The following is a 25,366-nucleotide window of genomic DNA, read 5'->3' on the forward strand; positions in this document are numbered from 1 at the left end:
TGCTGAAGCAGCCTTTATGCTGCAGGGCGGTACAAGCCTGTCGAAGATCCTGAATATGTAGGTACTGAGTGATTATTTCAAAGACTTTTACTACGTGAAAGATTACAGCTCCTGGGAAGAGGCAGGCTTTCCATCTGCACTTTTAAAGTCCCAGTGTAATGTCATACCCATAATGATTTTTCTTCCCTAGAATGAAAAGTGTGACAAAACTAAGAGATATTTTCCCACATCAGTGGTGTTTTGGAGTGGTTTAGTGCATAAACACATTAGCAGTGTGACTCCCATTAACTGAGCTGGTTGCACGTGCTGAGCTTCATCAGGGCTTAAGGACAAATGCCATGGGCTAATCACTATCTTGTTTCTGTTAATTGTTAACAATTACGTTTTCCACTATCACCCGCTTGCACACACCACCCAGATTCACTAAGGTGTATGCGTCCTCCTCGCCCACCCAAGGCTGGCTTCCCCCACCCACATCATGCTCTCACTTCTCTTCAGCTCACCTGGCTGTTTTCCTCCCACGCTCCTGCTCCTGCACTTTGTTTCCTGTGCCCTCCTGTGGACACCTGTCATGGGTGCATGCCACAGTGGGGAACTGTGGCTTGCTGTTTTGGGGAGTCTTGCCTGTGTGTTTGTGCTGGGGTAATTAATACCAAGCAGCTCCGTAGTGTTTAGTGTAGCACAGAGAACAAAAACGTGGTCCCTCCCAGAGCCTGGGTTTGACAGACAGGGAGGTGTGGAAGTGCATGCAAGGGAGTTTGAAGAGACTATGGTCAACATGGGTCTTCAGCGTGGCATCAGCCAGGCATGTCAACCTAGCATCACTTTTAAGATATTTTAGGCCTGAGGTGGTTATGTTAGCCTGCCTTCCTCCCTGAATGATGTCAAGGGAAAAGAGACTTTTATTTGGCTTTTTAAAAAGGGGCAGATCCTGGATGTGGGAAGGGTTTTGGTGTGTTGTTGTTTTTTTTTTCCTGTAGAAATTTCAAAGAGGATTTTCTGGTTTGGAAAACCAGAAGTTGTCTCTCTTGGCTGAAGAGTGACAAAGGGAAAACAAGATGAAGGTAGATAACACTGGGTTGCCAAAAAACTTTCCGGCATGCTGATTCTATAAGCATGCCATTAGAAACTCTCCAAGTTGTGGATCTTTTTATGTTCTTGACTGGCAATTTAAACATCAGATGATTGTTTATTCTGCTATCCATGATGTTGGTATGAATTAGTGTACTATTTTTTTGTAGTAAATAAAAGTAGTGAAATTGCCTTTTTCTTTCTTTTTTTTTTTTAATGTGGATTTCTTAGATTTTGCTATTGCTCTTGTAAATTCCAGAAGTTGGTGTGTTATTCCTCACTGAAATGAGCAATGTTTAAGGCATAACCCACCTCATAATGGTGTGTTATCTAATCTCAGCTTCACTTCAATGAGAGTGAAACACATGTTGAACTATTTTGCTGAACTGCAGTAGTTATGATTTAGATATGCAACATCCGTTCTGATGTCTTACAGTAATACAGAGCCTAAGAGTATCTGGTCAGCCTGAATAACTTAGCAATTATCAGCTACTGCATTTATCTGTGGAATCAGTTAAAGTAATTCATTAAGTATCTTTCAATGTTATGCACAAATTTTGCTGTGTTTTAGCTTTTGTCCCAAGAATTTGGGCTGTGTTTTGGGCCTCTGACTCCTGCGGAGTCATTGTCAGCTGATGGGAATCTAAGTAGGAAATGGCCAAAAAGACAAATTCTCTTTGTCATAACCTAGCACAATATAATTCCGTGGTAGAAGATAACACCATTTGTTCTAACAGCTCATCAGCAGCAGCAGTTTGCTTTCAACCCTGGAGTATCTGATTTTGACCTCTTACACCTTTTTTATACCAGTGTAGTTTTAAGAGCCTTAGTAGACTTTTGATTGAGGCACAAATGCAGCAATGTGATTAAACACACATTGATTTCAATCAGGATGAAGCCTGTACTTAAAGCTAATTATGCTTAGATATGCTGCTGAAGATGACTTTTCCACTGATTTATGCAAGGGGAAAATTGAGCCCCAAAATATATATGAAATAAGGCAGGTGTCTATTTCTTTTGAGATACCACTTCCTATCTCCTCCTCTTTTCCCCACCTATCTTTTTTTGGATTTCCAAAGACTTGATGATGGCGTTTTCTGCAGCTATGCCAATAAATCTAATCCATGGGCTTTCCATCTTTCCTTAGCAGTCTCACTAGACCTACAGCAGCTGTTAAAGCAGTTTTGCTGCGAAAACTTCTGTTTAGCTTTTTTTTTGTTGTTGTTGTATCTTTTGGAAAGATAGATGTCTGCAGAGACTGTTAAGCTTTAAATCTCTGGGTTCCTTCAGCCTCATAACTAGTGATGATGGGGCACTTAGTGCTGTCACAGAGCCTCTGCAGGATGTACCAAGCCTGCCTGAGCTCCGTGAACTCTTTGCGCACTCCTTTGCGGCTGCAGCCACCTCCTCTGCTCCGAAGATGTGGAGTAACAAGGGGAGGCCAAAGCCTTTGGGCCTTCATAGCACACTCTAGTACTGGAGCACTTTACCTGTTTTCCACTGTTCTGATGTTTTCCAAAACACAGGGCCTGACCTGATGCGGGCAGACTGGGAGATCTCCTTAGCTGTGGCTGACTGGTGTAAAATTAGAAGCTACTTCCAGCCTGTTCCTGCCTAAGGCTCTGTTTCTAGGATGGCTGTTCTGCAGTCACCGTTGCTGTTGGTGGGAAGAGGCCCTCTTGCTGGCAGTTGCAGTAGAGCACCTGAGCAAAGCCCAGAGAACAATTTTTCTGTTCATTTCCGGGTGTGGTGCTTTGCCTTTGTGACTACTCCAAGCTAGTAAATAATGCCTTATTGTAAGATATGGCAAGTCTTCCCCAGTGCCAGCTCAGCTTACAATCCCTCACAATCTACAACTGTGGAGAAAGCAAAGATAACCTTTGCCCAGACATCACTGGACTACTGCGATCAGGACAATTCATCCACCCCTTATCTTGAAGTTTATTAAAAAAACGCACTGCCTTTCCTGTTGAGCAGTGATAGTCAATGGCAAATAATAACCCCAAACGTATAAATCTGTAACAGGCCTTCTGGCACACTGCTTGATATGTCATGCTGAGTGCGCTTGTAATTCTACCCTGAGTCTTGGTACTTTGCTGCCATGCCCTTGAGCTACTCATTAGTATCTGTGCAAAGAGTGCCTAAAATATGATAGCCAAATGACGTGCACTGGTAGCATGCCCTTCACTGGGCCCAGAGTGAGTGTAGCCAGCTCAGTTGGCTTTGTCTGGTCACGCTTTTTGTCTCCCCAAGGCCAATGCATCACTGCAAGCGGGGCAGAGAGGCACATCGCGCCGTGGGGCAGCCTGTGCAATGTGCACAGGAGAGAGGCTGCAACTCCTTTAGAACAGTTACACCTGGGAGCAGAAGCGTGCTTACTTCCTGCACAGGTATACCAGACAGCTGAAAGGGGAGCCCTTCTAAGTCATTTGCAAAAAGAAGGCATAGGCTGGTTTCAAGGGTGGAGATACCAAAGTGCATGAGAAGAGGCTCTGAGGTTGGAGCACGGTGTAGCTGTGCAGCTTGTGGTGAACCAGTGCTTCCAGGGTGATGAGGCAGGATGCAGCCCATGGCAAAGGTTGCTAGTAAAAGAGCTCTAAAAAGAAAATGTGCAGAGTCGTTGAGGACAGCTGAGAGCAATTCTTAAAGAGGCTAAAAATGAATCTTAATGTTTTGCTTTGGAAACCTTCTACTCACATGAGCTGCTTTCATTCTGTGTCTGTATGGAAACGACCAAGCATGTTGGGGCCTCATTTTGGGTCAGACCGCCTTAATACAATGAGTGAAGAATAATCAGAAGATCCTGTCTCTTTAAAGTAGAAAAGCCAGAAAATATTATTGCTAAGCATTCTTGTTATCACAGAGTTTTACATTTTATGTGGTGTTTGTCTTTTAACCCTGAAAAAACGGGTGACAGCAAACTGTGTTCAGATGTGCAGATAAGCTCTGATACACTGAAAGAACCCAATACTCAGCAAAAGCTCTCTGTAGTGTATTATCTTGTCTAAGAAAAAAAATCAGGCTTGTGCCCAGAATATGTATTTGGGGATTTATAGGAGGGAGACAATACTCTAGTTTGAAAGGGAAGCAGGGAAGTTTTGAGGGGCAATGTTTTCTTCAGTGTCCAAACCAAGAGGCACAATGAGCGGACAACTCCCAGACCTGGCCCCATCTATTTAGCAAGAACTCATTTACTTAGGATGCAAGCACTAATTGATGCCGATCGAAACAATTCAGTTGTGCAGTGGTGAACACACACACACACAACCCTACCCTTTAGGACTTGACACTGGGATCTCAAGGTGGCCAGGAAAGAAGCACATGATGATCTGTACTCCTCCACTCCAGAGCCACAGGGCGAGCACAGACCATTCTTTATTTTCAACTTTGTAGCAGTGTGCTCAGCAGCTCTTAACACGTAGGTAAAGAGCTCAGCCTTCGGCAGCTGCAGAGAAGAAATTAAGGGAACAAGGAGCGCAGCTATTCTGTGGTCCTCTTTTCTTTTTAAGCTGTGCATGATTCATGGGTTACATTAGCATCACTCCAACAGAAGGGCATGGGTCATGAATGCACCAGTCCAGAGGAGATATTGTGAGTGACAGCCTTCTGCTTTGATTACAAATCACATTGTTTATGTTGCATACTGCCAGCCTTGTCTGTGGCTCTCGTCTGTGCAGCATTCCCCATTTCTAAGAAGTAAATTCTCCAGGCTCCAATGTGGCATGCTAGGTACCCTCCTTTACAAGCAATCCCTACTGTTTCAGGAAAATGTGCACTGATGAAAGCAGTCAGCATTGGGCCAGCACGCAGAAAGAGTTATATGGAATAGCTTAACTTGTTGACATGCTAGAGCAGGTCACACTGATGTACTTGCTAGTGCTGACCCTCTGCCTTTGGGCATGGAGCGCACTATCCATGTCAGCATTGCAGTACTGCTGGCTGCCCTGGGTGGTGAGGATGCCCTTCTCTTTGCTGACCTTTTGTTCAGGTCAGATGAAAGCATGCTGGGTGTCAAACTTGAAAAGCATCACAGATTTTAAATAATTTTTTTCACCCACTGTGTGTTCTCTTTGCAAAACAGTAGATGCACAAGACATGAAAAACTGTTGCCCAAGGTGCCTATTTTGACATTAAAAAGTTATAGATTAATAAATTAATAATCAGGCCAGGCACAGGCAGACCGAAAATGCCAAAAAGTGGCTGATAGATCACTGGTGGAGTGCAGTGTGATCAAAGGTAAATTTATTTGAGATGGAGTATGCACACAGGAAAATCATATGTTTTTACTGTTCTGAGTAGCTGTAAAATTGCACAGCATCACCAGAGTCTGGGGTTGTACATGCATGAGTGCTCAAGATCAGACCTCTTTCTAAATGTGCTCTCTTTCTCAGCTAAGCTACAGCCTGTTCAGTGAATTAATACCCTGCCTAGCACATCCTGCTTGTCTTCCAGCATGTTCCCCTGAGAGCGAATGAAGAGATGTCTTTCCCCCTGTGGTTGAGGGAATCCCCGTTTGCCCCTGTGCTCTGCAACTGGGGTTGCATGGGAGTGGGAATTGCAGTCCGGCCCTTTACAGTGCTTCTGCCAGAGTGAAATGCAAGTGTTGTGCCCTGGGGTCACACCACAGCTGCATCTAAAACTTGCCCTCAAGCAAAGATGAGATCACTCTCACTAAGAATAAAATATTTTAATATAAACTTCCCCCTTCATCTCTACTGCTCTTACACTGAGGATCTAGCTCTTTAAGTGAGACTTTCCCCCCGCCCCCAGTTAGCAATTTCAGGAAATCAAAATATGTGTTGGGAGAAGTGAAATCTTACAGATTTGTGGCCATCTGGGACTCATCTCCTGCCCAGTCTCCAGAGAGATCACACATTTCAGGGTGCTGCATACAGGCAGCTGCAGTGCACTTGCGTAGCATTTCTTGTGTGCTCACCATTTCTTGAGAACTAGGTTCCAAATATCTCATTTGACTCCTACACGGAGGTAAAAACAGCTGCAGAAAACCTAAAATTGGATTGGTCTAATTTTGTCCCAGAAGATGTCACTGAAGAGCCAGTAAAGCTGCAGGTTTATTAACAGTCTTAACTGGGATCTTAACTGCAGCCTCATGAAGTGGAGCGTGGAGAAGGTTAAAAGTGGTTTGGAGCCAGAGCCCTCTTTGACTATCTGGAGACTGAAGATCTGGAGATTTCTGCATCGGGGAATTGATACCTTGAAATGCGCAACGCTGTATTACTTCTCAGCTAAGTCATCCTGTGGTCTGTAACAGAACTAAGAGATTCTTGGGAGGTGGTGGGAAGAGGTTCATGAGTTTGGAAGTGCTTTTTGATAACATAACTTTAAAGGAATACATTTACCTTCTTGACCTACACTTCCTACCTGTTGGGTCATTATAAAACACAACCGTTATACTTTTTTGCAAAGTCTTTCTTGCAAAGTCTAGGTCTTTAGGCCTTTTCTTAAGGAAAGAAGGAAGACTTGGGACATTCTGACTGCTTTGCTGTGATTTATTACGCATTATCGACAGACACAGAACTAGAACAGATTTGGCAATGATGTAAGAGGCTTCAAGGAGCTTGCAATGTGAATGCAACCAAGAACAACAATTTACATGTGGCAAACTGGGTGTCCCTCTCTCCATTTGGAAAAAATAGTTTGACTTACTGTTTTGGTAGGTTTTTTTTTCAATTTTAAGTGTCTTATGAGACTTGATCTGATACATAAAGCAAAGACATTTGGGGTACCCGCCTCCAGGTCACCAGAGTAGAAAACCCTCCCAAAAGGCTATTGAATACCCTGCTTTAAGCTCGTCTCTTACTACTGATGACTAGGCTGTGATCTGATGTGGGGGTAAGATTATCCTACACCAGTCTAGTGCAGGTTGTTATTTCCGTTCCCAGAAACATCTGCTACTGTCTGTGGCAGGATAATAGACTAGATTATTGCATCCATGTTCCCATTCCTGTGCTTTAAAGAGAGTAATTGGAGGGCATTGAAAAAAAAAAAAAAAAGAGGTTTAGTTGATATGTGGAGCTATATAGCTGGTACATAGCTAGCCAGTTCTCTTCAGGGTACTGATGCTGCAGATATTGTCATTTTCCCTCAATTTCCAAGAGCAGGCCCTTAGCTGAGTCAGTTTGTCTTGCCTATAGTTTAATACACCACAGCTTTTTGACATGTTGCTAGCTCCCTGAGGTAAAGAACAAAGGAGGGAGACTTTTTTTTTCCCTAGCAGAGCTATGCCAGGTTCATTGTTCTAAAGGACTTCCAAGATCTGAAGGAAAGAATATAAAAAATAGTCCCATATTCTCTAAAAAGTGTGTCTTCTTATTTGATAAAAGCCACTCAAAATTTCATCTAAATGAAAACTGAAATACTTTTCCTAACCTCCTCAGTACCAGTTGAATCATACAGTGGCTGCAAGTACATTTAATGGCAGAAATAGCATAAACTCATAGGAATGTATAAGAAAAACTGTTTTTGTTGTTTCAATAAAAAGAAAATAAGCTGGAAATTTTTTAACAACATAATAGAGTCTACACAGTGACATTCTGCTAAAAAGATACATGGTCACACTGAGGCTGACCAGCAGAGGAGAGTTGCAGGTCTCAGTGCTGGAATTTTGCCATTTAATCTTTCCTCTGGCAGATTAGCACGGAGATTACATAGCCTCTGTGCATTGTTATCAACAGAAGTAAAACCTATAAGAGTTTGTTCACCCGTATTCCCCATTTTATTTATGCATTTTTTATTTCAGCCACTAATCTGCAAAGGATTTCAGCCTTTAGCTCAGGGTTATCAGGATGGCATTGTGAGTGGATAACATCTGTTTCAGCTTCTATCCATCTACAACACAAGCATTAATCACTCGAAATGGAGTGTGAAATGGAAAGAAGAGTTAAATGCACATTTGATTCTGAAGGCTCTCAGAGAAAATGTTTTTCAGGATCTGACCAGAGGGAGAGCTGGATTGTGCTCTGTTGCCAGTGCAGCTTGCATGAAAAACCTATTATATTATCTGACAGAGTTTCTCTTTCTTTCAGTTTGTTTTCAAGGCACAATAAAACCATGTCCTATCTATTTTAAAAGAAATGTTAAAAACAACAAACCCCAAAACAGTGCATCTCTGTAGTTCAATTTGGTTGTGGTTATCAGAAAGCTTTTCCTTTCAGGCTTTCTGTGCCCTGGTCGCTGTCTCCAGCCCTGAGCCATTGCAGCATTGTGCTGCAAAGGGGTAGCTGTGGCCAAGCTCTTCTGGGGGCATGAACAAAATATAGGGAGGACTAGAAACAATCTTGGACCAAGACACAATGGGCTGACTTAAGAGGCCTTTTCCATCCAGAGTTTCTAAATTTTCACAGATCTTGGCAAGATGTGATGAGGAACTGTGTTGTTTTTTTTACTGGTCTGGCACACCTCATGATAGCTAGACTCTTAATTTTTAAGTCACGTTAAGAACAATCACCAGCGCTGCCTTCACGGGAACCATAGGCATGAGATACCAGGAGACTGCTTAATTTTCTCTCCAAATTCACTTGCTATTGTACACTTAAATCTTTTTTACTGAACTTCATCCATCTCTAGTTTACCCTTCCACCTCACTTTCCCTTTTTTTTTCTGGTAAAGGCAAATGCCTTCCTAGCTAGAAATATGAGTCTGAAAAAGCAACACTGATGGAAGGAATGTATAGTCAGTAAATTAGGGTTTATGTGATGTCAGTCAGACAGCTACTGCAGAGAGCCATCCTATTTCTTCAAGGAGATTTGTTAAGGACCATAAGATTTACTCCTGTAAGCAAATTTTTGCTGAGTTAAGACCCTCACTTTGGGTGGTTAGTTGGGCTTGTGGCTGACCTTGTGTACTTCTCTTACAGTTGCATGAGGAATTTTTACAGTACAATGGGCTGAATTTGCTCTGTTTTGTAAGGATTTATGTGCACCAGGTACCCCCTCTGCACTGGAGAACCTGTTGGGTGTTGTGGTGGCTCTGGAAAGCTGGAGGTGTGGAAGACAGCTATATTCAGACCTAGCTGGTGGTATGTGTTTTGTATGTATGCCTTTTTTCAGAGGTAATTTCCAGCTTTGCTTCTAACATCACGAGATGCTCAGAAAACTGGCAATAATTATTCTCTGAAATCCTCAGAGAAGGCTGAGGATTCCTCCAGAACCTCAGAATTCCTCCAAAACCACAGAATAGAATTCATCCAGAGCCTATTTCGATCACTTTAAAACCTCTTTTTTTTTTTCATCAAAAGACAGTTAAGTGAGTTTGTCAAGGCATAATTTCTGTGCAGTGCAATGAATTCAGCAGACTACCTGTCCCTGTTTCCTTTATCACTCCTCCCCTTTGTCATCCTTTGAGATAAAATGTTCTCAGCATCTTAAGCTCATTAAAAACATCCCAACAACCTTTGCCCACCCATCAGATCAGTGCTACACCTCTAGTGCCCTGTTTCCAGAGCCTAAGAGGGGTGTCTCTCTGTGAACAAGAGAGAACCGTATTAACAGAAGTATTATTTCTCTAGCATTGAAAGCTGAGCCCACCTCTAACCTCTTCTAGAAAAATTACTTCATTTCATGGCCTCCCCCTGATTTCCCTGCAGTTTCACTGTAGGCAGACTTACACGTATTTCTCTTAGGCACAACAGCAGCCAAGCTCTGTATTCTTCAAGCTCTGTATTCTGGGAAGTGTTTCTGCAGGCCCACATCCTTTGGTACTTTGATTTTCTTGTGTGCTTTGTAGAGAAGTGAAATGGTTAACGTTTACTAGCATTACATGTACAATACTTGTCAGCTGAATTGGCTTCCGTTCAAGGGAAGGCGAATATTCATGCAGCAAGGCAATCAGTTCAGTCCCTCTTCAAACTTGGTTTATCGACATGGGACAGTTAAAATAGAAAGGGAAAAGCAGAGCCTCAGCCTCTGTAATTAAACCAGCAGTAGTTCCCAGGAGGGCACTTTGTGTCTAAAATCAAGGCCTACCCTTTTTGCTTTATATTGCTCCATGAATTCTTTAAGCTATCCTGACAAAATCCAGTCTTTACCTAAAATCAGAGTGTCCACCCTGGTCTAACATAAGCCATTTAATTAGACCAGTATGACCAGGGAAAAAAAATCTGCATAGACAAGCTCACAAGTATCTATCTATATTCACTTTGTGTTCAGAAAGGTCCCTTCCCATTGTAACAGAACATAATTTCCTTCTACAAGCGAGCTGAGAGTCTGTCAGGCAACAGCCAGACATTGAATCCTTTGTGTTTTCTGGAGCTGATGCCATTTACCTGTGCTTTGGTGAGAACTGAGAGTCTGCTCCCTCCGCAGACAAGTGCTTTCCTACCTTTCCACGCCCAGCCTCTCTCTACCAAGCACACTGCTCCCATACCAAGCAGTACCAACAGTTCTTTATGTTAAAAAAACAAACAAACAAACAAAACTCCTTGTTTTTTTTTAAGGGAAAACTAAAGAACCTACAGGAAAGCAATAGAGAAGAACAAGTCAGTGCCTGTGTTTCTCTCTACAAGTGATAAAGTGCAATACTGAACTGAAATAAAATGTTGTTATTTATATCAGAATAGGAGTAATTGCAGTTTTAGACATGGTAGGTAAGACATCCACTGCTGTCAAGAGTTTAAAATGTAAGTAAACAAAGTCTGTGGGAAAGGCTCCATCCTGCAGATGAAGAACTGTGAGCGGGTAAAAGGTTTGCACAGAGAAATTCAGTAGCAGAGGGCAGAACTAGGACCTGGTCTGGTGAGGACATTATTTTCCTCACCAGAACCTCTTTTCTTTCCTTTGGCCTCTGTACTTTGTACCAGCTCGCAGAATAGGCTTTTTGAAACTACTTAGTATTCATCACAGGTTATAGCCTGTAATTTTGTGAAAAGTAACATCTGTTCAGGGAGAAACTGTGTGTACATGAATAAGCAGGTTTCTAAGACACATATTTGAGAGAAAACAGTTTTACTCGAATATCTCTGAAATTTACCAGACCATTTGACATAATGTAGTGGCCCAGCCTCAGAGCAATCTTCTCAGGTAAAGAAAAAGAATACATAATGATCTTCAAACCCACAGCAGACATCAGATGGCATTGCTCCATTACACACCTAGTCTGTCATGTTTTTGCTGCCTGATAAAAAGGATTTCCCACCACTGCCAAGTGGAATTTTTCAAAACCAATCTATATGCTGGACTTCACTCTGGCTTTAGCCAGCAGAGCCTTGTACCCATGCTGCTGCTGATACAGGCCTCCTATGAGCTTTCTGACTGAGTCCAGACTGCTGAGTTTCATCTAGTTTCACTGGAAAGTTTGACAGAGTTGTGAGGAGCACAGAGTTTTGCTGCAGAACCACAAGTTGGCTGAGATGCTTGGCACAGCTCTGATGAAAATAGGCTGATTTTTAAGGTTTTAATATGACTCCACACCCAGGAAGGTTCATCTGGATTCTGCTCTGCATAAAAAACCTCTTTTGCCAAGGGTTACTTAAGGTGCTTTTGCAAAGTACTGTGAAGTTAGCTCTCCATACTCAAATGCAATTATTTGTCTCCCCCTGAGATCAGCTAAAGAGAATATTTTATTCTATTCTTTATTCTACTCTCTCCTTTGTACCCAAGGATCTAATGGGAAGGAGGACAAGGATTAATTGCATGTCATAGAGGCCCAGAGGGTCCTTTGTTCTGGGTAGCAAGAGATCATTGATGGTCTTGAACTCTGGTTTCATTCAAATGTGCCTGATCCCCTAGTCCTGTAGTCATACAAATATAAATACAAGTAATAACATTTTAAACTAATGCATTTAATATATTTTTATATTTATTACAATTTCACAGCCTCTGTAACCACAGATAGCCTTTGTTGTTCAAAACTATGGTATATTTTTCACTGACTAGCTTTTTAAAAAGACATCTGTTCTTAGAAGTTGGTCTTTTAATCCTTGTGTCTTTACCACAGGAGTTCAAAGTGGATGTCTGCTACATTTAGCATGGTTCATCTTCAAAATAGTAGCATAAACCCACCGTATGACAGTGGCTGACTGGAGAAAGCAGCCTTTGACCCTGTTGCAAGGCTTGCACTCAGTGAAGGCCTGGGTGGAATCTGGAGTTGTTGTGCTCCAGCTGCAGATTTTGCTTCTAGCAGTGCCACGAGCGGGCTAGCTGCCCCCCTTGCTGCACAGCCTTCCCCCCCCAGGTGTGAGGTGCAAACAAGTAGCCCAACCCTCACTGTCAGGTCGTAATTGAGGAAGCGTATGATAGAAGGGCTAAGTAATGTGCTCCAGGGCTTGTACAAACCTACAGAGCTATTAACAGTCAGTAGATAAGGTGTCATGTTATCCTAAAATCTGCTTCTTTGCATTCAGCAGTATTTTTTTCCACTAGTATCTCTTTCTTCAGTCAGCAACCTGCTTATACCTCAGATGTGTCACTCTTTTTTATTCAGACAGATCAGCAGTGTGTTTTTGAGGTAAATCTCCAGATCATCTTTCTTTACTGCTCTTTGATTCATAGCCAGAACAGGCTTGGAGTACATGCACCTGGATTCCCTTTCAGTGAAACAGCATGGGAAGATGTGCTCTAGGAACATACCTAATTACCTGTAGCTGCTGACGGATGCTGACTTGATGGGACCAGACTAAAGCTAGTCCAAAGCTAGCTCTCTGGAATGCAAGTAGTGTGGATGTTGCATCCTCACAACCCATTTCTTCACCCTACAGGTCTGCTCCTGTAGGGAGCTAATATAGCAGTAGCATGAGAAAGCCACACACCACAGCAAGCCTGATTTCACTGTATGAGGGGGTCAGGAAACCTAAGAAATAGCAGTGGAACAATGAAGTTCATCAGGGCTGAAAACAGCTGGGACATAAATAATTTTATTTGCAAAATGATGGAATAAATATCTACAGTTCCCTGTGGTCACCATCATACTTCCTAAGCTATTATTCCACTACTGCAAGACTCAAAGAGTAGCTAAATGCAGCCATCCTCTGTGAGACTGCCTTTGTGTTTGGACTTCAATAGCACAGATCTAATCAGTGACTCTGGGACCAAATCAGATTCTCTATAGCATAAAAGAGATGGACGTTTTGCTCTGGAGCAAACCTTTGTGTGTTGCCCTCTTGGGCTGTAAATCAGAGCATGGTCTTTGATAGTGTTAAATCTGTTCTGAGAAAACAGAGTTTTTTTTCTTTCAGGCTTCACTCTTTTGTGTTTTATTTCTGGAATTGTAATTTGTGACAGCAACACTGGACAGGTCTCCCGGTTTGAAGCAAAAGGACAGAAATACTGGCATCCCTCTGTGCAGGTAAACCAGTAATCCAGCTGCCCTTCCGCAGTAGCAGAAAACAGTATTGTACTTTCTCTTCCTGATCTCCTTCAAGTCTCTAAGGCAAGTGCAGGTGTCCTGTTTAGGGGAGGCATCAGCAATAACAAAGAATCCTTAAAATGAATGGCCACAGTCAAGGGGACTTTTTTGCATGATCACAAATTGAAACAGAAGATGGATTTCAGAGAGCAGAGCAAGAAAGAAGCTGTGAGAGGTTCCATAATTTATCAGAGATGAGATGAGCTGGCTGCAAGAGTGAGTTGAGTCAGGCGAAATAAAAGGGGTCAAGTATGAGAACAAACACATCCTGTAATGTTTGGAAGCAGTTGCAAGCTCGGGAGTATGATATAGTGTTATTACAAACCTACTAATAGATCAGATCTGTGACTCTCTGGCCTAACTTCCAGATAAATAGCATATGTTGGGTGTCAGGAACTAGATGCAGTCATCTGTAAGTCAAAATGCCCCTCTCTGGAGAGAATGAAGTAATGAACAGAGCAGAACTAGGCTGTGACTTTCTGTCTGCCTAGGTCCAGATCTATCTATGGACAGAGTATCAATCAGTCAATAAATAAATAGATTTGTGTGGAGAGATTGGTACAGGCCTATACGAAGATCTATGTGCCTGTATCTATGTGTCTGATAATCAAGTCCTTCATAGACAGACGTGTTTATGTCTGTTCTCACTGGAATGTTTCCTGTATGACAACAGCACTCAGTCCAGACAGATTAAACTTGTTGGCATCTGTTCCAAAGTTTATCTGGGGCAGGAAGAAAAATAAACTAAAAAAACCTGGCTGTTTATAAAGTTTTACTTCATATGGACATTTCCCATTAGCTGTTGAGGAAATCTGTGATAATTCAGAAACATCTCAGCTATCCATACTGATATGGATGTTCCAATCTTATCCATCCATGCAAAAAGTTCATTTACATATATATTTGTATGCATGTATGCATCTATTTATGTATAGGTATATTTTCATTTTATCCTTCAAGGCTTTGTAACAGCTAGCTTGCTTTGCAATTAGCTTGAAATATGACCAAGAACAAGGGCTATTGGAATGGTTTTGAATAGGAAATTGGTTTCCTGTCATGTCTTACCAAAGGTTTTGAAATGTAGCCCAGATTTCACTGGACAGTTTGTCAGATCCTAGATATCTTGGCTGCTTTCTAGCCTGCTGCTAGCTGGAGAAGGAACTTTGCTCACCAGATGAGCTTACCATGTTGGGCTACTCTGAGAGGAAACTTGGAGGTAGTTACTAGTTGGACCTGCAGGACCAAATCAAAGGCAACCAAACTCTGATCTATTTTTCACACCAAAGCCATAACGGCAGCATTCAGCTTAATTTGCTGTCTTAGAGAAGAATAAGATAAGTTCACGATGCTTGATGTGAAAAGCCTTCAGATGAGCAGTAAGAAATGAAGACCTTGGGTAGTCACAAGTAAACCTCATTTGACTCCAGCCATCGCAAGACCAAGGTCTGTGGAAGAAGAATCTTATCTCCCAGCACAGACCTTAATCTTGGACTCCTGAAGGTGAGCTCCCTTGAGACAGAAGTTTATGGTAGTGAGGGTGCAGGGTAGGGAAGATGAGATCTGCCCAAGAAGTGTTGTTTAATATAAGATACTTAAGATCACAGAAGACCTCTCTGGGATGAGGCCTGGGTAGAAGTAGTTGAAATGAGACTGTGTTTAGACTCCTGAAAAACATCCTTGGGGTTAAGCTTGTAGAAAGCAGGGCACCATCCATGCATATGACAGGTCATATACAGAAAATGAAGCAGGTTAAGAACATCTGTGATCTTTTATCTTGTTACTGTCAGGTCTTTAAAACTGCCTCTGAAGCCTCTGCTGCAACCTGTTGCTGGAAACTCTTTCCCGAAAGCTCAAACCCTCTTTTACAGGACCATCAGAGCTGTGGGTGGCTCGTGAGCCTTTTGGAGGCTTAGCCCACCAGGTGAAATTTCTAGCCAGACCGATATCCATCATTCACACTAAATGTCTTCTATTCTGAACTCAAGGCAGTCCATAGGAACTATTGCAGGTAGTAAACAACACAGCAGAAAAGCAGATGAAATACAGAGCAGCAGGATCTAAACAAGATCTTAGAATTGTGTTATCTACCCATCTCAGCAGCTGACAAGAAGGAGGACCGGAGCTGTGTTACTGTGTGGTGAATATATTAGCCAGGAGAAAAGTTCTCACTAGCGCAAGACTCAGGAAAAGTTAAAATTACCTCTGTTAACCAAGGAAAACAAACCCAGCCAGAAACATCATCTCAGCAGGGAACACACAGTAACAGACAGGAGCTGCTAAAGTAAACAGAAGCTGGCATTCTGCTCCTTTTGATACTTGCCCACTGCCAGCTGCGAAGCCTTCACACTGCTGCTTTTATGCTCTGCAATGCGATGTGAAACTCTTTGCAACTCCCTGTGTCTGTTCCTGTGCAGCCTCCTGTGCAGAGCCCCAACTTTCAGCAGCCGTCAGTTGCTGAAAATTTTCCTCTGCCTTTTGCCACAAGAGGACTCCAGTCTCCAGTGGCTCCAGAGGAGCTGTTTGGGTTTTTTTTCTAACTTCCCCAGAGACCCATTCTAGCAAACTTGCAATTAGGAACCTGGTTTAGCAGCAGCTCTGTTTTTAAAAATGTAAAATGAGCGAACATGTTTAGCTGTGGACTTACTATTCTGGAGCTCTAAAGAGACAGACTACTATTTGTTAACAAGAAACTCCTGCTCTATCCTGCTATGGCATTAAATATTTTTGCTAAGGAGCTTTGCACTGGAAAACGCATGAGGGTAAAAAGTGATCTTTTTCTTGTCATTAATTGTATACAGCTGTGTTGGTGCTTATGGCTAACGGTAAAGATCCATGTTTAATAACGTCTTTTTTAAACTCATTTGTTTTAAAGCTTCCTGCTTCTTGTCATGCTGTATGTCATGAGCTTAAGGGCAAGTATCTTGCAATGCTAACAACCATTCATATGATGTCTGATTAATGTGGTTATGGCTGTAGAGACATTGTACTAATTACAGTGATAGGAATATGATAGTTCCTCTCAATTTCCATTTTAATAAAAGCCAATAAATATATCTGATGGCTTTTATAGTACTTAATAATCTTTCTACTCATAAATGGGAGCTTGTAGAACTATTATAGATACGTTATGAGATATAGGAAAGCACAAAATGCAAGTCTTGCGGACACTGCAAAAGGAGCATATGTTTGCATTTCGTGTAGGTGAGGTCTGCTCTCTGTTGGGGGGAAGAGGAGCTCAGCAGTTAGCAAAAGCGTGAAGGCTTCAAAGAGGAAAATGCAGAGGCAAGTGTTGCAGTCATTTCCTAGAGGAAACATCAGGCTGGTGACCTGAAAGAACTGAGTGATCCGTCTGTTGTGGCAGCTCACCTCCCTTTATCACAATTTTTAGACATCACCGATACTGTGTTGTTGCACATCTCCTAGGGTGGTCATAAAAAGACATTAGATAGAGTTTTTAAGTGCCCTGACTATTAAGCTCTCTGGGTTGCATTATCGGATTGTAAAGACTGGAGTAACACAACTGAATCACTCCGATTTCACTCTCCCAGCACTACAATTACAGCTTATTGTGCTGTGCTATTTTTGTTACCCTAGCGTAGGACAGAGTTCACACTAGTTTACAAGCCTGCTTAGGACAGTTATATTGCTGTGGTGAGAAAGGTAAGTGTTGCAAACACTGGCAAATGCCCAAAGAAAATGATATGACTGCAGACCACCTAAAAGGAGGTTGGTTTCTTGCCAAGGAGGGTTGGAGCCAGAAGGGACCTAAGCCCTAACTGCCAGGTACATCTGTCAGAGAGCTTTTGTAAATGGTATGTGTCCTATCTGGGAGGTGCTAATGAACCAGCTTTGAGCTGGGGAGCTCGGGTGGTCTTAGCACAGAAGCTGGTGCACACAGCAAACCTCCCCCCAAATGCAGGGTTGGGTCATGAGCGCTGTACTCCACAGCTATTCCTTTAGGATCTTACGGGCAGCTAAGGTGTATCTGCATGAGCTGCTCACGGTGCAGGCAAGGCAGTCATAACCAGTGTTGTCTCCTGAATGGCTGTTAACGGAGCAGACGCTAGAGGGCTGTGGAAAATAGTCTTTAAAAATATTAGTCTTTGCATTGTTCTGTTTCCCCACTTTTCTGTAGAGGATTTATAAGGGGGAGAATGGGTCCAGGTCCTGTCTTTGACAGATAGGCAGGGAAGTGATGGATGTTGCTCTTCTTGTCTAAGCCAGACTCAGAGGGCCCATCCGGTGCAAGGTCTGAAGATACAGCAATCCCGTTTCAGGGCTCCCTAGACCATGTCAGAAATGCCATGGCTACATGATGTAAAGCATCAGTCTGATGTGAATTTTCTCTAATGGTCCAGTTTTACTTACAAAATATTGACAGTTTAACTGGCTAGCCTTTTGCTCTGTACATCCACATCACTGATGTCAGACATGCTGTCCTAGAACACATAGGAAAATGTAAAATATTATTCTTTGTGAGGGTCTCTAACTGTTTTGACAGGAATGTTTTCGGATGCTCAGTTTTTTATCAGGTGAGCTCTGTGTGGCAATGTGGCAGTGAACAGATGAAATATGAATAATCATGGAATGATTGCCTGAGGAAAAAAAAAAACCTGTAGTGGCAAGCTTTAGCAAAACACTTTTTAAAGTATTTTTAAAACTTTTAATACAAAAGTCCTTGGGAAGTGGACTCTGAGTTGCACTGTGATTTGTGTAGGGATGCTAGAAACCTGAGATCTCTGTATCAAAGTAATCAAGGAGCCACTTCTGTTGCCATAGCTGGACAAAGCCAGTCTGGATGCAGACAGCAGGACCAATGTCAAGCCCATGGTTTAGTGAAAAAGCCATTTGGACCAGGCAAGGTGCTGGCAAACTACCTGGCTGCATTTGGGTGAGCCAACCCTAAACCCAGAAGGGTGAAAGGATAGGAGGACACAGAGAGGAGCCTGGTGTGGCCTGGAGCAGACAGGGCAGGGGACAGCAAGGAGAGGGAGAGGCAGTATAAGCCTAGGTAAGCTGCTTCTGCCTCCAACACGGCAGCTCTGCCTGGCAGTGCCCTGAAGCCAGGGTGACGAGGGGCCTTGGCTCATGCTCGTTCTGGCATCTCTGTGTAGTGCCCTGCCCCATTGCACAGTACAGGCTTACCCTCAGGGTGAAATTTCAGTGGGGATGAAATCAAAATCCCGCCGACTTGAAGGCAGCTGGAATAATGACAACTCTCCTTGCAGGTGATGGCAGAAATCACTGCAAACACAGTGAATTTAATAATTACCTGCCTATGGAAGTGATTCTGGGGCTTATTTAATGGGTAGAGGGGAGTTATGGTGACTTGAATATCAGGGACAGCTTAGGCTGTGTGATCTGTTTGTAGTCTAGTTTAGGATCTGTTAATAGTCCTGCTTTGAACTGGAACTTCTAGGAAAGAGCAAAAATAGATGGTGAATTTTCTCTCTAGTACCATACTGTGCTCCTAGTTAGGTATAGCGCGTATTGCTCTACGTCCCACCAAGCTCTCTAGGAGAAAACCAGCTACCTCCCCTGGCTGACGTTAGGTATGTGGGTGTCAGTGATGCAGGGTGAAGCCTTGCAGCCTGTGGGTAGGCTGTATTTGGTTGGAGGCAGTAAGTGAGAGAAATTGGGTCCTGGTCCAAGTTGAGTGTGCAGCTTTGGATGAATTCAGGATTTTTACCTTAGATCTGGGAGACCTTTTCAATTAATGGGTTGTTGCTCTTTAGAGTTAGAAGCTGGATTCCTGGGGAGCATGAAGAACATCAGAGCTGGTGGGTCTTTGTCTTGGTTTAGAGGCTGTGCACACTAAAGAGAAAAAGGATCTGGCTTTCTCTGTGAAGGGTGGGGTAGCCGAGCGCTTCAGGCATCTGCTTCAACACTTCTGGTTTCAGAAGAATGAATCTGAGCTCCATGCTGTATTTTGCACCACAGGCTCAGCTGTGCATGGGTGACTCAGACTCAGTGATGGAAGTCAGACACGCGTGTTAGTCACATTGTCCCCTCATGTGATTTTGGCTTCAGAAAGTTTGGGTGCCTTTTAACTCTGCTGCTACTCCGAGGCCGAGCGGACTTTTGGCTTTACCTTTTCCCGTGATGATGAGGGAGGTGTGAAGTCCCGCTTGGCTTCCTGTTCTTGGTCCAGCGTTGAACCCTGAGACCCACAGGGTGGAGGGGAGAGGAAGCGGCAGTTAAATGTGCGTGGCTGGGTCGTTTTTTCACTTGTGATGTTTTACCAGATATTGTACTGCCTGTAAAGTCATGCCTCCCCCGAGGGGCCCGCAGACTGCGGTCAGGGACGTGATGATTGGACTGGCCTCCTTCTCTGGAGGAGCTTAGGGGTCCCTGCTTGCCATGGGATTGATTTTTTTTTTTTTCACTCTGGATGCACAAGCTGGGAGCCTGCCCGGCTGCGTGTCAGGGCTGCACGTCCCACGGGCACCTTTGAGCGGCGGCACCGGCGGAGGCAGATGGCTGGATGCTGAGACAGAGCGCTCCTGCGGCTGGAGGGCTTCGGCGTGGCCGTTTCCCCAGGTTGACTTTTCTCCATTCCCTTGCACATGGCGTCAGTGGACCCCAAGGACGGCTCGTTGCTTGCTTGGTGGGGGTCTGCATGATTATTTGTTTAGGGGTTTGGGTTTGTTGTAGTGGTGTGGGGTTTTTTTTTTCTCTTTCTTTTTTTTTTTTTTTTTTTTCTTCTTTATTTACTCTGCTTTGGCTTCAGCCTCTCCCTGTGTCGGGGAGAAGAAAGGAACAAACTCCGGGGGGGAAATCGCAACCCGAACCGAGCCCAGCCCCGGCCGGGCCGGCGGGGAGAGGCCGGGGCGGCCCCGGGTGCGCGGGGAGCCAAGCGGCGGGCCCGCTCCGCGCCGATCCCGCCCGGATTTTGCACGTTTCCTTTCTTTTTTCCTCCTTTTTTTTTTTTTTTTTTTTTTCTCCCCTCCCCTTCTATTTTTTCCTCTATTCCCCCTTTTCTTCCCTCCCTCTCTAGCGCGGTTGGATCAGTCTTTTGGTATTTCCTGCCGCCGCCGCCTCCCCCGAGCAGCTGTCCGGCCGCGGCCCGCGGCTCCGTGCTTTCCGTGCCGCGGGGAGGAGGGAGGGGAAGAGGCTCCGCGGGGCCCACGCGTGTCCTGGCGATGCGGGCGGCGCGGCGGCGGCGGCGGCGGGGCGCGGCGTGCTGAAGGCGGCGCCGCGCAGAGTTGGGGGGCTCGGCCGCCCCGACCAGGTAAGCCTGTGGGTCGGCTGTCTCCTAGCCCTCTACCCACCAAAATCCACTTCCCTCCAATAGCCCCGAAAGCCATTCGTTTTGCTGTTTCTGTGTGTGCCTGTTGCGGTTTAGCGGTGGGAGCAGTGGGGTGCCCCCCCCCCCCCCCCCGGGCATCTCTGCATGGCGGGGCTGGACGGTTGGTGTGTGGCTGGCGTGGGGTGCGGGATTGCAGGCTCTCAAGGTGATGTCGTTTTAGATGTGTGGGCGTATCTGGTCGGTGGAACCCATTTTTAAAGTACTTCTTCCAGGATGGTGAGGAAATAATCCGTGCAGTCTCCTGACACTGACTGGCTACGTGGGAGTGAGGATAGTAATTACCTTTCCTGTAGGCACCTATAGGGACAGATACCATACTGGAGACCATTTGCATTGCTATCTAAAAACCAGGCAGACCTGAGTTTGGAAATGCTTTTAGCTTGCAGTAAGTGAAGCAAGGCACCGTTCCTGGAGAAATAAGTATATAAGCACGTACAACTGTCTGCTGGATCAGAAACCGTATTTTCTGGAGTGCTGTGCAAACCTGAAGTACTGTAATGTGAAACAATTGTTTAACATAAATGAGGAGGAAACTTCTTTAAGCTGTATAGTAACCTTCTCACTTCATCTAGCTGCAACAGTATCTTTGTTGTCAAAATATTCTTTTCCTCTCTTTGCACTGATGCACAAGATATAATAGTATTTAGCAATGTCTGTACAGCAGAGAGCAGCCATGGCACTGGATGTGTCCTCAGCTGCCACCTTTCCTCCTTGGCAGCAAGTTTCTGAAGAGGTGTGAATGGGGAGGGAGATAAGCCTCAGGTCACACTCTGCAGCAGCTTCCCCTCTGTGCTTGGGAAGCTTTCTTGCCGAAAGTGGAGAATGGACGTTCTCTACTGGGCAGTTCGTAGTGGCACTATCCGTGATGCTGAGAGTAAGCTCAGCCCAGCCTGGCGAGGAGGGTGATGGCTGAGCTGGGCCAAAAGGGTGTGGGGACAGCAAGGGAGTCTGCTTCAGTGCCAGGGTTTGCTTCCTGCCACTATTGATCAAGGCAGTTTTCTGATTCAATGGTAAAAATGCAGGCCCTCAGTCCTGCCCACAGCCTGCTTTGGTCTGGGGTGGACAATATGTGAACCTAAGGAATGATTTAATCATGGTGCTACATGAACGTGACTGAAAGGCGGATTTACCGCTCTGATCTTTTCATGGTACTTAATTTCCATGTGCTTTGTTGCAGCACTGATTCATCAGGTGAGTGGGTGGGAGGCTTGTACGGTACAGGTGGTTCAGTTGCCATTGCTGGGTTAGGTATTTAAGAAAGTGTTTTCTTAGCTGCAGCAGGGGAAAAATGGCTCTGTGTCCAATATTGGCTCTGCGGTTTGGAATCTGGGATATCTCTAGGGAAAGGCCGTTCCTGTAGTCTGTAAGATTTGGTTGAAGTCAGTGTGCTGTGTTCAGAGCAAAATTCAGACTCTACTAATTCATATTATGTTCCTAGATCATAAAAAAAAAATTAGTTAAGCTGCTCTGAATTGAGTTTGACTCACTTCGTGTCCAAGGGACCTGTTATCTGCTGGAGGCAATTGTGACGTGGTCAGTGTTAGGCCAGTGGCGATGGTTTTTTTTAGGGCTGTATCAGGGGCTTAAGGGGCAAAAATGAGAGTGCCCTGAAGTGTGTCAGCAGGGTCCTGCTGCTTCTGACCATGGAGCACAGATCTCCCTCTGCAACAGCACAGATCTGTGCTATTTGATCCCTTGCTTTATTTGGGGGAAAAAGCTGCATTTAGTGTTTCTTCTTCTGACCTTCCTGCCTTTGGAGCATTAATAGCACAGTGTTTTCTCAGCCAGAAGTGCTGTTCCTCACGCCTCCACTCCTCAACATGAGATGTCTCTGGCAGCTCATTGTAGGTGTTTGTGCTTGCCTGCTGTTGTTACTAAGGTAAAGGAAACACAAGAAGCAGCTCAGGGAATGGGAACACACAATCCAAATGCCAAATACATGTGGGCTTGGGCAAGAATGACTGATCTGCTAGGCCAGCGTGTCTCAGTGTGGGGCTGGGCTTGCCTACTCGCCGTGCAGGCTCCCGCCGCTCACAGCTGGCGTTGGTGCTATACTTTCCAGACCTTCTGAGACTGAGCAAACTCCTCCTAGGTGCTGCTGCGTGTGGAGCACACAACCCTCATGGAACAGTGTGGTTGTGGTGCTTTTAATTGTACAGGGCTGTGTTCTGCCCTCATCCCAGCCCCTTCCTGCCACTGTGGCTCTTTTAGGCCATGCGATGAAGGAGGAAAAAGACAACCATCCTGAAAAACACGCTTTTGATAAGCAGCTGCTGAGCCTCTGTGGAGGGGTAGGGCAGCGTACATCCTGCCGAGACCTTCTTCCTGCCTGCTGCTTTATTGCTCCAGAGGATGAGCTGCTGAGGACTTTGTCCCAAATCCCAAGTGGTTCTCCTCACGCCTGTCTAAATGCTGCTGTGGTTTTGCAATCTCATCTTCCCGTTGTGCCTGCCTGCCTCTCTTCTTCGTGTCTCCCCCCAATGGTGATGGGTTAAGTCTTCAGGAGCAGTTTTTCTGCATACAAAATTTGCTACCCATGTGCTTTTGCTGTGATACTAATTGAACACAGCACATTTTAGCATACTGTATATTTTAAGCCAGCCTTCAAATAGTAGCAACTCTGAGACTCCTTGTCGAAACGCTTCTTTCCATCGCTGCTCTGGAGGTGGTGGGAAGAAAACTGGTTCATGGATGCTCTCTCCCAAGCTTGGAATGTGAGATAAGGTAAGCCAGGAAACAGCAAAAACTTCCCAAACTAATACCTGCTGACCAGGAGTGTTTTATTATTGAAGGATTCAAAAGCCAGGAAGCCAAGTCTGCTTCAATAATTTCCACTTTTCTGAATTATTGAAATACTGTTTCAAGGTGTAGGAGTGTCATGCTTGCGTCAGGCTCTAGGTACTGTATACGTATCTGTGTAATATGAAAAGATCAAAGGATTAAAGGGGAATATTCTACAAAATTGGAAGCAGCTGACAGCAGGCTAGTGAGAGCTAGCCTTAAATGGTTTCTGCCCATCACAAAACAAGAGTGATGTGAAAAGTGGATTTTTTTTTTTTTGGGGGGGGAGGGGTTGAGTAGTCCAGCTGCTTGTGTGTTGTTTGGTTTTGTTTTGTTTTTGTTTGTTTTTTTCTTGCAACCTAAATTAAAAATGTGGGCATATCCTTTGTTCTCTAGTCTCAGTTTGTTGTGTTTGTAGAGCTACAGTTGAAGTTATGCCATTATTTCCCTTGCGCTCCTTTTGGATTGAAGGATTTGTAGATGTGTAAATCAAACTTTAGATAGAAAAGACAGCTTGAATAAACAGCTAGGTGTACACTTAGGCTTTCTTTTTGAAATGTGTCACTGAGGTCTGTGCTATGGGCCAATATCAATACCCGTATTGTGCTGTCAGCCTTCTTGATGCTAGTTTTTCTGTGTGTTTTGTAAAACTCTAAGCCAAGGTTTGACTTCTTCAGAATTGGCTGTAGGGCTGCGTGAATTTGGGTGTTTTGGCAACCCAGTTGCCATTCATATGATTGTAGTATCAGTGCAAAATCAACCAACTAAAGGCAAAAGAGAAATACACAAGTCTGTAATAAACTGGGGCATATGCAGCTATCTGGGGGGGGGGAAGAAAACAACTCCGAGTCTGCCTCTGCCTGCTTCATCCTGTCTAATCTGTCAGCGAATCAATCAATGTTAAATTGTACCCCCAAGGATTAATGTAATAGCTATTTTGTGTATATTCCCCAAATGGGATGCTACTGTAGCAGAGTCCCAAAGGGTGTGCTGTCTAAATTGATCAGCAGAGGCTAAGATAAAAGCAGGCTTGCTGCTTATCTTTAGAAGATGTGGAAGAGAGGCATTGAGTGATGAAATGTCTAGTTCTGTGTTGAGTGGAGAGCTTGAACGTGAGCTTGATTCTTCTGCATCCCAGCCCAGCATGTTGAGCACAAAAGCAGTATCCTGCTAGCTCTCCTTCAGTTTTCTCCCTGCAAAACCATGAGGTTGCTCTAAAAGGCGCTTTAATTCCCGTGCTAACGCGGTTTGTTCCAGACAACTGTTCATGTGTTGTTGCTTCTTCCCACCTTCAGTGCTGCAGGGACACTTCGGCTTTTGTTACCTGTCTTGTTTGATGCCAGCTAAGAGTGCAAAGCCTGTGCTAGCACTGTTCAGTTGTTTTGCTGTTTTCTCAGATTATGACAGGGAATTCTCTTCTCACAGCAGACAACTGCCACGTCTCAGAGAAGAGAGGAAGGGAGTTCCGCTACATTGCATGGTGCGGGTTGTTGTTACTCACTGGATAATCCTGGCAGAATGGGAAAAAAAAAAAAAAATTAATTTTTCATCTTTTTAAAAAGTATTTTCTTTCTGCCTTTTTTTCTTTTTGGTATGACTTTCAATATAAAGAGATAATCACTTTTATGTAGTACTAGGAGGTGACGGAGGCTTTTTGACACTTTATCAAACATTGTACAGTTCGGTCAAGGAGCTGCTGCTGGCTCCTCTCTAAAATCTCTGGAAAGGCGAATGTGAAATTGCCACTGGAATCAATGCTGGGCTGGGCGGGGGTTATTCTGATAAGCTCCTGGTGTGGATGAAAGTAGGTGATATTTCCATTTCATAAGATTATTTTTTCTGCCT

At 44.2% G+C, this 25,366-nt stretch overlaps 1 protein-coding gene across 4 annotated transcripts in view; it reads left to right on the forward strand.

Moving 5' to 3' along the window:
• The window catches only part of OSBPL5 (oxysterol binding protein like 5), a 193,791-nt gene that overhangs the window by 18,435 nt on the left and 149,990 nt on the right, over nt 1-25,366 (forward strand). Inside the window, exon 1 of one of the 4 annotated variants that reach the window (XM_086748053.1) lies at nt 19,858-19,971. The exons of 1 other annotated variant lie outside the window; for it this stretch is intronic. The gene's annotated coding sequence lies outside the window, so the exon portion shown is untranslated. Of the gene's footprint in view, nt 1-19,857; nt 19,972-20,539; nt 20,663-23,343; nt 23,465-25,366 lie in introns of those variants that run through there. 2 more of the 4 variants (XM_086748052.1, XM_086748054.1) reach the window with 2 other exon arrangements.

This window comes from Chlamydotis macqueenii, chromosome 5 (genome assembly GCF_036417535.1).
Source record: "Chlamydotis macqueenii isolate bChlMac1 chromosome 5, bChlMac1.mat, whole genome shotgun sequence".
NCBI classification, from domain to species: domain Eukaryota; kingdom Metazoa; phylum Chordata; class Aves; order Otidiformes; family Otididae; genus Chlamydotis; species Chlamydotis macqueenii.